At 40.5% G+C, this 13112-nt stretch overlaps 1 pseudogene; it reads right to left on the minus strand.

Moving 5' to 3' along the window:
* Nucleotides 1-9854: 9854 nt before the first annotated feature.
* On the minus strand, nucleotides 9855-10855 carry LOC125928649 (60S ribosomal protein L9-like; annotated as a pseudogene).
* Between the last annotated feature and the right edge of the window lie 2257 nt (nucleotides 10856-13112).

The raw sequence follows: 13112 nt of genomic DNA on the forward strand, positions 1-13112 counted from the left end.
AGAGGAGAGTTAGCTCCCCAAAGAAGAGGATTAGAAGTTTCCCTGCAACGAGAGTAGCCTGGGCAAAGCCTGGGAGGCCAGAATGTGAATAGCCTGCTTGGAGAACAGGAAGCGGTCAGAGTGGCTATAACAAAGGGACAGGAGTGGGGTGGGCAGGAGCGGTGGGAAGTAGGTTGGGGCAAGATTACGAAAGGCTCTGAATGTCAAGAGAGACAATTTGGTCTTGGTCCTGTAGATCATAGAAACCAACAGATTGGAATCACTTGCAGTTCCTAGAATGTATCAGGCTGTTTCAAGCCTTCTTAAATGCTCTTTCTTCTGCTTGGAATGCCCTTCCACCACTGTCTCACTATTTCCCATTTATTCATTGGTATTCTAGCCAAGCATCATCAATGTCATCAATGTCAGGGAGATTCCCAGATGACCCAGATACCCAGCTCTGTGGTCGCACTGGATCCTATAGGTGCATCTAGTAGTCTTTCCCTAAATTGGGAGCACTGTAGTTGTGAGTTCTGGGTCTTCTTCCCTACCCCACTGAGAGCTCCTTGGAAGCAAGGCCTCATCCCCTTTATCCCTGTGACCCCCCAGCCATTTCCTGTCTTCTCCCACAGAAGTCCCATAACTGGGCTGCATCAGGCCACAGGTGGACAGAGATGTGGAAGCCCGTGAAACCAGCTCTGAGCCATGTGGTCCTCTAAACTGCAACAGCATTGTGGCAAGTCCCTGGGATCTACCTGCTGGGGTCTGAGGCCTGACATAGCTTCCTGGGAGGCCAAGTGTGAAAGCCAGCAGTACTCTGCAAACATGAGCTCACATCCCTGAATATCAGGCAACACGCAGGGACCAACGCTCTGGCAAATGAACTGAGGCTGGAAAGGGAGTCAGGGAAGACATCTGGGAGCAGGGCTATAAACACAACGCATAACACAGGTAGTACTGTAACTATAACACCTAACACAGTGGCTCAACTGGTGCCAGACTGTGCTAAAGCCTTTACACGATCGATCTTCCTTCACAACAGTCCTGTTTATAGATGGAGAGGCTGAAGCTGCAAAGGGTTAGGGATTAGTGGACATGCCCCATGGCAACCAGTTAGAAGGAGACAGTCTGGCTGCCCACACATGACAGAAGAGAGACTGTGACCCCAGGTTTGCTTGCAGCAAATAGCAAGCTTGTCCTGTGTGGAGGTCCCTGCAGGGTTGGGGAAGGGAACTCAGGAGAAGGAGGAAGACAAAGAGGTAGCATGAAGGCTTGTGAAGAAAAAAACTGAGACGAATCAAAAGAGTCTGCAGCTAAAACCCTGACAGTAGACACTAAAGTGGGCATGACCCTTTATATGGAGGAAATGTCCTTGGCACTTAGGACTCATGAGAGCAGAGCAGCCAAGTTCTCTTAGAAAAAGCTGAGATCCCCGAACAAAACCTCGGGGAGCCTGAGAGAGGCTCAGAGAAATGTGCCTGCCAGTGGCCAGTCTATAATCAGCTCAGAGAAGATGGATAGGAAGGACAGGTCCTCTCTAACCACCAGGAGGCCTTCATCTGCTACCTGTAGTCCATAGAGAGGTCAGACAAGGGATCTGAAGAGTGACTATCTCAGACTTTCAAGAGACAACATTCAGTCCATACAATAGTCTAGCCACTCCTGCCCCAAGTAGGCCGTTTAGGGGACCCTAAGGTTGGTGTAGGAGCATGACTAGAAGGAAGACTGGGCCTTGGGTCATGGTGGAAATCAGTTGCAAGAGCCATATTCTTGGGGGCCTCTTTGATGACCAGCAGACTCAGCTTCCCTTCAGACTTCCAGAGTGTGGCTGCTAGAGTTTGGGAACCGGGTGAGTCCATTCCAAGGGAATTGCTAGGGTTGCCTAATCCTATAATGCAACAGAAATGGTAACTGAGATTGGATCAAATTCTCAAGCCTTAATAAATGAAGCTGCACAAATTCACTGCCAGAAGACCCAGACTAAAAGAAAGGCTAAGGGAGTTCTTCATGCTGAAGGGAAATGACTTAAGATGAAAGCTTGGGTCTACAGGAAGGAATAAAAAGCACCAGAAGGGGCATCTGGGTGGCTCAGTGGGTTAAGTGCCCGACTCTTGATCTCAGCTCAGGTCTTCATCTCAGAAAAGCCCCACATTGGGCTCCATGCTTAGCATGAAGCCTACTTAGAAAATAAACAAACAAACACCAGAAAGAGCAACTATGTATTGAAGACTTTATTCACTCTTCTTAATTTCCTTAAAGACAAATGAGTAGGGGAGCCTGGTTGGCTCAGTTGGTAGAGCATGCAACTCTTGATCTCAGGGTGTGAGTTGGATCCCCATATTGGGTGTAGAGATTACTTAAAAATAAAATATTAGAAAAATAAAGACAAATAACTATTAAACTAAAAATAATAACAATGTATTGTTAGTTTTATAGCAAAGTGGAAGAGGATACTAATGGAATTATACTGTTGTAAGGTGGTTATGTTATACATGAAAAGATATACTAATATCAATTCTGGGCAAACTGGAGTAAGTTAAGGATTCATAATGTAATCCTTAGAGCAACCACCAAAAAAAGATACATCTAAAAACCTAAAAGATGAGATAAAATGGAATATTAAAATATTCTTGATCCAAAGGAAGTCAAGAATAAAGGAAACAAATACAGATAGAAAAAAATAAGATAATAGACTTACACAACTGTATTAATAATTACATTAAGTGTAAATGGGTTAAACACTTCAATTAAAGGCAGAGATAAAAGGCAGAATGCATTTAAAAAAGTAAGATCCAACTGTCTGCTACGTACCAAAAAAATCACTTAAAACATAAAGACGTAGACATAAAGACATAAAAGGGATGGAAAAGATATACCATTTAAGCACTAATCATAATAAATCTGGAATAGCGGTATCCATATCAGACAAAGTAAACTTTAAGGCAAGAAATATTACCAGAGATAAAGAGGGTCATTATATAATGATAAAAGTATCAATTAATCATTAAGTATTAACAATCCTAAATGAGTATGTTCCTAAAAACACAGCTTCAAATTATATGAAGCAAAGATTAAGGATAAATAAATAACTCCAAAATTATAATGGGAGATGTTAACATCCCTATCTCTATAATTGACAGAACGAGTATCAGAAAAATCAGGAAAGATATCAGTGATCTAAACAAAATTATCAAGTAACATGACCTAATTAACGTTTATAGAACATGCCACCCAACAATGGCAAAATAAATCATTGGTGCCCTTTGGAAGCAGCAGAATGATGATGATAATTTTTGTATGCAAAAAATGACCCTTAAAAATATATTACAGTATAAATATATACTATGGAATATAACTCAAGGTATAAAAATAAATGAACTATTGATACATGCAATGACTTTGCTGAATTGCCAGGATATTATTCTTAGGGGGAAAAAAAGTCAGTCCCAAAAGGTTACATGTTGTATGATTCTACTGATACGACATTATTGAAATGATGAAATTTTAGAAATGGAGGACAGAGTAGCAGTTGCCAGGGGTCAGGGATAGTGGGGAGGTGGTTATATAAGGACAACATGAGGAATAATTATGGTGTTGGGACTTTCAGTATCTTAACTTTGTGATGGGTACATGAGCGTACACAGGTGATTAAATTGTGTAGAACTTAATACATATATAGGCACACACATAAAAAGAGTACAAGTAAAATAGGGAAATCTGAGTAAGATCATTGGATTATATTAATGTCAATATCCCAGTTGTGATATACTATAGTTTTGCAAAATGTCACCACTAGAGGAAACTGAGCAGAGTATAAAGGGATATTTCTGATCATTTATTACAACTGCATATGAATCTAAAATTATCTCAAGAAAAATTTCAATAAGAATATATCACAAAATCCATTCACATTCACTTTAGAAAATACCTACAATAGATAATGACATGAGGTTATGTGTGGTGTTTTTTTTTATGTTTATTTATTTATTTTGAGAGAGAGAGAATGAGCAGGAGGAGAGGCAGAGAGAGGGAGAGAGAGAATCCCAAGCAGGCCCGATGTCAGGCTCAATCTCACAATGGTGAGATCATGACCTGAACTGAAATCAAGAGTCCGATGCTTAACTGACTGAGCCACCCCACCACCCCTAAAATCTAAAAACTTTTAAAAACATAACCTCAGGACACATGTCATGAGTTCAAACTCCACACGGGGCTCTGAGCTGACAGTGTGGATCCTGCTTGGGATTCTTCCTCTCTCTCTGCCCCTCCCCACTTGCACTCTCTCTGTCTCTCAAGATAAATAAAAAAAAACTTAAAAAAAAACTTCTAATCTTTTAGAGATACATACTGAAGAATTGTCAGGTGAAATGATTTATCTGGGATTTATTTTAAAATGCTCCAACAGGGGCGCCTGGGTGGCGCAGTCGGTTAAGCGTCCGACTTCAGCCAGGTCACGATCTCGCGGTCCGTGAGTTCGAGCCCCGCGTCAGGCTCTGGGCTGATGGCTCGGAGCCTGGAGCCTGTTTCCGATTCTGTGTCTCCCTCTCTCTCTGACCCTCCCCCGTTCATGCTCTGTCTGTCTCTGTCCCAAAAATAAATAAAAAACGTTAAAAAAATAAAAATAAAAATAAAATGCTCCAACAATAAAAAGTAGTGAAGTTGGTAAGATATAAGATTTGCAAAATGTCAGTAGCTGTTCAAGTGAGTATTTTTGAAAATTTCCAAGTGTTGGGCACCTGGGTGGCTCAGTCATTAAACATCTGACTTCGTCTCAGCTCATGATCTTGCAGGTTCATAAGTTCAAGTCCCACATCAGGTGAGCTTGAGCCCTGAATTGGGTGACCACCAGGGCTGTTTCAGGTAAAACACAAGCCCCACTTTAGGTGAGCCCTGCTCTCTCTCTCTCTCTCTCTCTCTCTCTCTCTTCCCCTTACTCACCTGCACCCTCTCTCTCTCCCAAAACAAAACAAAACTTGTTAAAATGTTTAAAAGTGTTTTAAACAAATGCTCACAATCCCACCGTTAAAACCCTAATGGACCTGGATATACACAAAGGTATGTGTGTATATATATATATGTGTGTGTGTGTGTGTGTGTGTGTATTATGTATATATATTATATATAATACACATACATATAGTGTATATATTAGCTTTATTGAGATGTAACTGATATACAATAATACAAAAATATTTAAAGTGTACAATTTGATGTGTTTTGACATATACTTACACCCATGAAATTAACCATAATCAAGGTAGTGAATGTATCCATCATACCCAAAAGGATGCTTATACCTCTTTATAATCCCTTCCTCTTGCCTCTCCCCCATCCATAACTGAGAAACCACTGATCTGCTTTTTGCAATCATATTAGTTAGCATTCTCCCAATCTATCTATCTATCTATCTATCTATCTAATCTGTTTCTGTCTGGCTTTTCTCACTCAGCATAATTATTTTGAGATTTATCCATGTTATTACATGTATCAATAGCTCAATTCTTTTTATTCCGTTGTATGGATATGCCCCAGTTTGTTTATCCGATGTCTGTTGGTGGACATTTAAGTTGCTTCCAATTTTTAGCTATTACAAATAAAACATGCACGTACAGGGGCACCTGGGTGGCTCAGTTGGTTAAGTGCGCGACTCTTGATTTCAGCTCTGGTCATGATCTCAAGTTTGTGAGTTCCAGCTCTGCATCGGGCTCTGTGCTGACAGTGAGGAACCTACTTGGGATCCCCTCCCTCCCTCCCTCTCTCTACCCTTCCCCAGCTTGTGGTCTCTCTTTCTTTTAAAATAAATAAATAAAACTTTTAAAAAACTCATGGCAAGTCTTTCTATGCACATATGCTTTCATTTCCTTTGGATAAATACCTATGAGTGGGATGTCTGGACCATATGGTAGGTGTATGTTTAATTTTTAGGGACTTACCAAATAGTTTTGAAAAGTGTCGTACAGGTGTACTTTTCCCACCAGCAGTATATGAGAGTTTCAGTTCTGAACATCCTTGTCAACACTTCAAATGGTCAGTCTTTTAACGTTAGTCACTCTTATGGGTGCATAGTATGTTTCATTAATGCTTTAATTTGCATTTCCCTAATGACTAATGCTGAGCATCTTTTCATGTGGTTATTTGCCATCCAAGTATTATCTTCTTTGGTGAGGCACTATCTTGTTTTTTCTTTGTTTTAACAGCATTTTTCTTGGAGCAAAAGTTTTTAATTTTGATGATACAAGTCCCTTATCAGATGTATGATATATGATCTGCAAATATTTTCTTCCTATTCTTTAGATTGTCTTTTCACTTTCTTGTTCGTATTGTTTGTAGCAGAAATGTTTTTAATCTTGATGAAGTTCAATTTATCCATTTTTTTCTTTTGTTGCTTGCACTTTTGGTGTCATATCTTAGAAAATATTACCTAACTCAGTCAGGAAGAGTTACTTTGTTAATTTTCAGTTAAAATGTTCTGTATGGTGTGAGTTAGGCATCCAATTTTATTATTTTGCATGTGAATATGCAGGTTTTTTTGTACCATTTGTTGAAAAAAACTATTGTTTTCTCCCCTTGAATTATCTCGACGCTCTGGTCAAAAATCAATTGACCTAAATGTAAGGCTTTATTTCTGGATACTCCATTCTACCCCATTGACCTGTATGTCTACTTTATGCCAGTACCATACTATCTTGATTAATGTAGTACCGTGGCAAGTGTTGAAATTGGAAACTGAGTTTTCGAACTTTTTTCTTCCTTTTCAAGATTGTTTTGGCCATGCTGGGTCCCTTGTATCCTCATATGAATATTATAATTAACTTGTCAATTGCTGCAAAAAAAGGTCAGTAGGGATTTTGATAATGACGTATTGAGTCTGTAGATCAATTTGGAGAGTACTGATATTTTAACAATATTAAGTCTTCCAGTCATGAACACGGGATGTTTCTAATTTAATAAGATCTTATTTAATTTCCTTCAGTAATATTTTGTAATTTTCGGGGCACAAGTTTTGCACTACTTTTAATAAATTCATTCCCAACTATTTTATTCTTTTTGATGTATTATAAATGGAATTGTTTTTCTTAATTTCATTTCCCAACTGTTCACTGTTAATATATAGAAATACAATTGATTTCTATATATTGATCTTGTATCTCAAAATCTGTCGAATATTTTTATCCAGCAGTTTTTTAGTGGATTCCTTATGATTTTCTACATACAATGTCATGTCATCTGCTAATAAATAGTTTTGCTTCTTCCTTTCCAAACTGAATACATTTTTTTTTTTTTTGCCTAATTGCTCTGACTAGTCCCTCCAGTACAATTTTTTTAAATGTTTATTTACTTTTGAGAGAGACAGAGACAAGAGAGACAGAGCACAAGCAGGGGAGGGGCAGAGACAGAGAGGGAGACACAGAATCCAAAGCAGGCTCCAGGCTCTGAGCTATCGGCACAGAGCTGGATGTGGGGCTCTAACTCAGGAACCATGAGTTCATGACCTGAGCCAAAGTCAGAAGCTTAACCAACTGAGCCACCAGGGTGCCCCCCTCCAGTACAATTTTGAATAGAAGTGATGAGAGTGGACATCTTCATTTTGTTCCTGATCTTAAGAGGAAAGCATCCAGTCTTCTACCACTAAGTATGGTGTTAGATGTAGGTATATTCATTTCCTAGCGTGGCCATAAGAAAGTACCACAAACTGTCATGGCTTGAAATAACAGAAGTTTATTCTCTCACAGTTCTGAAGTCCAGAGTTTGGAATGAAGGTGCCGGCATGGCCATGCTTCTTCTGAAGGCTCTAGGGAAGAAGCCTTCTTTGCCTCTTCCCAGCTTCTGGTGATTCCGGCCAATCCTTGGCATTCTTTGACTTGTAGTTGCACCATTCTGATCTCTGCCTCCATCTTTACATGCCCTTCTTTCCAGTGTCTCTTCTACGTCTTTGTATCCAAATCTCCCTCTCCTTTTCTCTTAGAAAAATACCAGTCATTGGATTTAGGGCCCGCCCTAATCCATTATGACCTCATTTTCACTTGAGTACGATGCAAAGATCCGATTTCCAAATAAGGTCATATTCACAGGTCCTAGGGGGGCTGGGACTTGAATATATTTTTCCAGGGGGATGGGTGGTGGTGGCATAATTCCATCCACTACAGTCAGGTTTTCATAGGTCCCGTTTTCTCAGGTTCAGAAAGTTCCCTCCTATCCCTACTTCGTGGTTATTTTTCTTTAAACCATTGGTTATTTTTTTTTTAATGTTTATTTATTTTTGAGAGAGAGAGAGAGCACAAGTTGGGGAGCAGCAGAGAGAGAGGGAGACACAGAATCTGAAACAGGCTCCGGGCTGAGCTGTCAGCCCAGAGCCTGACACGGGGTTCGAACCCATGTACCATGAAATCATGACCTGAGTCAAAATCCGATGCTTAACCAACTGAGCCATCCAGGTGCTCCACCATCAATTACGTTCATAGAGATTTAAATAGTAAAAAAAGGAAGCCTGGGTGGCTCAGTTAGTTAAGCATCCGACCTTGCCTCGGGTCACAATCTCACAGGTTTGTGGGTTCGGGCCCTGCATCGGGCTCTGGGCTGATGGCTCGGAGCCCGGAGCCTGCTTCGGATTCTGTGTTTCCCTCTCTCTCTGCTCCTCCCAAACTCATGCTCTGTCTCTCTCTCTCAAAAATAAATAAACATTAAAAAATTAAAAAAAAGTAAATACTAAAAAAAAATCTTATATATTTACTTATGTAGTTAGCATTTCCTGTGCTTTTTATTCCTTTGTGTGGATCCAGATTTCTATCTGCTATCATTTTCCTTTTGTCTAAAGCATTTCCTTTATTTTTCTGTAGTACCAGTGATGAATCCTTTCAGGTTTTGTACATCTGCAAATGTCTTTATGTTACCCTGTTGTTGTTTTGAGAAATATTTTTCCCACATATGGAATTCTGAGTGGACTTTTACCCCCAGTATTTTAAAGATGTCGCTCCACTGTCTTCTCATTTGCATTGTTTCTGATGACAAATCTGTCAGCCTTATTTTTGTACCTCTGTATGTAACATGTCTTTTTTTTCCTCTAGCTGTTTTATATATATATATATACACACACACATATATATTTATATATATATATAATATATTACATACATACATATACACATATGTATGTATGTAATATATTATATATATATATATATATTTACATATGTATTTATATATAATTTTTAGAGACAGAATGCAAGTGAGGGAGAGGGGCTGGGGGGGAGAGAGAGAGAGAGAGAGAGAGAGAGAGAGAGAGAGAATCCTAAGCAAGCTCCATGCTCAGTGCATGGGGCTCTATCCCACAACTCTGGGATCATGACCTGAGCTAAAACCAAAAGTGGGAAGCTCAGCCAACTGAGCCACCCAGGCGCCCTTCCCTCCAGCTGCTTTTAAGATTTTTTTCTGTATCATTGATTTTGATACACCTTGGTGCAGTTTTCTTCATTTTTCTTGTGCTGGAGATTGTTGAGCATCTTAGGTCTGTAGATTTATAATTTTTAATATTAAGAGATCTTTCCACCCTCTTCTTTCTCCTCTTTTTTAGATACTCCAATTATTTGTACATAAGCATGAAGTGTCCCACAACTCATTGATGCTCTTTTATTTTGGGAGATTCTATTTCTTTCTGTGTTTCATTTTGGATGGTGCCTATTTTTATGTCCTTAATTCACCAGTCTTTCCGTCTATAATATCTAATCTCCTGTCCATCCAATTCAGTATCTCCAATCTTGTAGTTTTCTTTCCTTTTCTTTTTTTAACACACAGCTGTTAGTGCATCTTTAAAGTATCACAAAGAAGTCTGAAAAATCTGGCATCTTGTGGTTTCTGTAGCTGAACTAACTTAGGTCTTATTCATTAGCCTGCTGAACTTTTTCTTTCTCAGAAACAGATACCATCCAGAAATTTTCTGATATCCTTATTTTTAACTCTTGTGGGTTGCTGAATCAAAGCAGCTGAATTTGATGTAAGTTCAATGTCATTTCCTTCAAGAATTAACTCATCTTTCTGGGGAGATACTGAACAGGCAATGCCTGACCTCATCTGAACCCAGCAAACAGATGTATTTCATATTTCAACAAGAGAACCATTCTCCTGAATAACAACATTGATGGGAAAGTGAACATACACATGATGTGGGAAACAAAGACAGAAGGAAATGGCAAATAAAATTAAATTTCCTTATAACCTGCAGCCTGCTGGCCAATACTTGAGGCAAGCAGAGGTTTCTCCAGGAACTCCCTGCTATCTTAATGCTAATGCTTTGCCAGAAGGAAAACCAACCTTAGCTTGACAATAGCTAGGCCTCCAGTATCCTGGGAGTCTTCTTTAGCATATGAAAATCTCATTGGAAGCTTCACCTTGACTTTACCTCCCCCAACTCCCTATTAGATAACCAGTTTCTTTTCATGGTCTTGCGGCAGCTCTTCCTGCCCCTGGGTCCTGTCCTGTGCTTTAATAAAATCACCTTTTTGCACCAAAGACATCTTCAAGAATTCTTTCTTGGCTGTTGGCTCTGGACCCCACCACCCCACCATCACCCCCAGAAAAACTCAACACATAGACTTCATCTTGTAATGGAAACACTGTTTAACACTCTTGACCATGTTTTTTGTACATGACTACGATAGCGTGAACAGTAGCCACTTCCTTTATATTTCCCCACCATTTGTCAACTCAGAGCCTCTACTTTTTCTTTCCAAGGAAACTGAGTTCTACATTGATGTAGTTGAAGTCCTTTCACAGGTTTCCTCTGGGGGCCTTCACAGTAACTAATAGTATAGCCCTTCAGAGTGATGTCAATGTTTTCTGGAATGCTGAAGGTCTTCTTGAGAATGATCTTCCTTCTCATGGTGGATGCAGCAAAAAAACAAAACAAAAAACAAAACAAAACAAAAAACCCTCAAATATTTTAGTTTTCAACTCTAGAAGTTTGGTTTGGGCTTTTCTTAAAAATAATGTTTAGAGGGGCGCCTGGGTGGCGCAGTCGGTTGAGCGTCCGACTTCAGCCAGGTCACGATCTCACGGTCCGTGAGTTCGAGCCCCGCGTCGGGCTCTGGGCTGATGGCTCGGAGCCTGGAGCCTGTTTCCGATTCTGTGTCTCCCTCTCTCTCTGTCCCTCCCCCGTTCATGCTCTGTCTCTCTCTGTCCCAAAAAATAAAATAAACGTTGAAAAAAAAATTAAAAAAAAAAATAATGTTTAGTATTTTTTTGAAAGAGAGAGACAGAGCGTGAGTGGGGGAGAAGCAGAGAGAGGGGGAGACACAGTATCCCAAATAGGCTCCAGGCTCTGAGCTGTCAGCACAGATCCCTACACGGTGCTCGAACTCACAAACCGTGAGAACATTACCTGAGCCAAAGTTGGACACTTAACCTGAAAAGGAAAGCTGGTGAATGCAAATAAAAAGGGCCAGCCAGATATCCAAGGCCAGAAACTCCCTTTGCATGCCTTTGACTTCTGCAATCTAGCTTGCCTCTTGCATCATCTAGCAGACAGGAACCAGAAGCTTGACTATACTAGTCCCGCCCACCCGGAAGCACATATGTATAAAAGATCAGTAAAACCTGAGTGGGATGCTCAGCTTTTGGAGATGACTCACTGGGCAGGCAGCAGTCTTTTCTGATTCCCTAAGTACTGTCGCTTGTCCCTTCCTGGGCGCCAAGTATTTGCTGTAACAAACCGACTGAGCCACCCAGGTGCTTTACTTGTTGGCCATTTCTGTATCATCTCTGGAGAAGTGTCTGTTTATGATAGGAAAAGATAGGATTCAGTAGGCAGAGAGGGAAAGATTAAGGCCTGAGGTCCCTGAGTGAGGAAAAACACCTATTTTGGAACAATGCTGGGAGTGTCTGACCACAGCAAGCTCCCTCAGGCATAGGTTTCTCTTAAGAATGTAACAGACCCCGCCTACTCCCCCTAGGTTTCCCCTCTGGAATTTGACCAAAGACCTAAGTATGGCCATAGACCACCCCTCATACAATGGAAACGAGCCAATCGGGAATAGACAACCCAGGACCCAGAGTTATCAAGCCAATAAGGGTAGAACCTGAGAAGGAACAAGGGGGAAAGGACAGGGGAGGGCTGACCAGTGATGAGGTTTTTTTGGGTGATAGTGGGGTTAATGGGGTATGAAGTCAACAGCCAAGAAAAAATCCTTGAAGATGTCTTTGGTGCAAAAAGGTGATTTTATTAAAGTATGGGGACAGGACCCATGGGCAGGAAGAGCTGCCCCAGGATCATGAGGAGAGACTGGTTATCTACTATGGAGTTAGTGGGGGTGGGGGTGGGGTGGGGAACTCAAGGTGAAGTTTCCAATGAGATTTTTTTTCTGTTTATTTATTTTTGAGAGGGAGAGAGAGCATGAGTAGGAGAAGAGCAAAGAGAGGGAGACGCAGAATCTGAAGCAGGCTCCAGGCTGTCAGCACAGAGTCAGATGCAGGGTTCGAACTCCAACAGATCATGACCTGAGCTGAAGTCTGATGCTTAACCTACTGAGTCACCAGGCGCCCCTCCAATGAAATTTTCATATGCTAAAGAAGACTCACATGATTCTGGAGGCCTAGCTATTGTCAAGCTAAGGTTGTTTTTTCCTCTAGCAAGGCATTAGCATTAAGATAGCAGGGAGTTCCTGGAGAAACCTCTGTCTGCCTTAAGTATTTGCCAATGGGCTGCAGGTTATAAGGAAATTGAATTTTAGCTGCCATTTCCTTCTGCCTTTGTTTCCCACATCAACCAGAACCTTATAAAACAAGTACCCTTGACTATAGTCCTCAGGCATTTACTTTTGAATGTCCCCTCTCTATAAAGAGAGCTTTTCTACTATTCTTCCTTTCTAATCTTAAACTCTGATAAACTTTTGCCTGCTGCACAGTTTCTGTCTACCTCTTCATTCTTTGAAGTGGTGAGACAATGCATCCTGGGTTTTGTGGCAAAAAAATCCTGCAACACATTCAAGTCCTCAACTTAGCTTTTTGAGCACATGGAATACAGTTATAATACACGTTTTAATGTCTTTCTCTGATTTATTAATCTGTTCATTATCGGTCACATTTTCTTGCTTCTTTACACATCTAGTGGTCTTTGATAAGATGCTAAACATTGGATCTTT

The sequence above is a fragment of the Panthera uncia genome, chromosome E3 (assembly GCF_023721935.1).
Source record: "Panthera uncia isolate 11264 chromosome E3, Puncia_PCG_1.0, whole genome shotgun sequence".
NCBI lineage: Eukaryota > Metazoa > Chordata > Mammalia > Carnivora > Felidae > Panthera > Panthera uncia.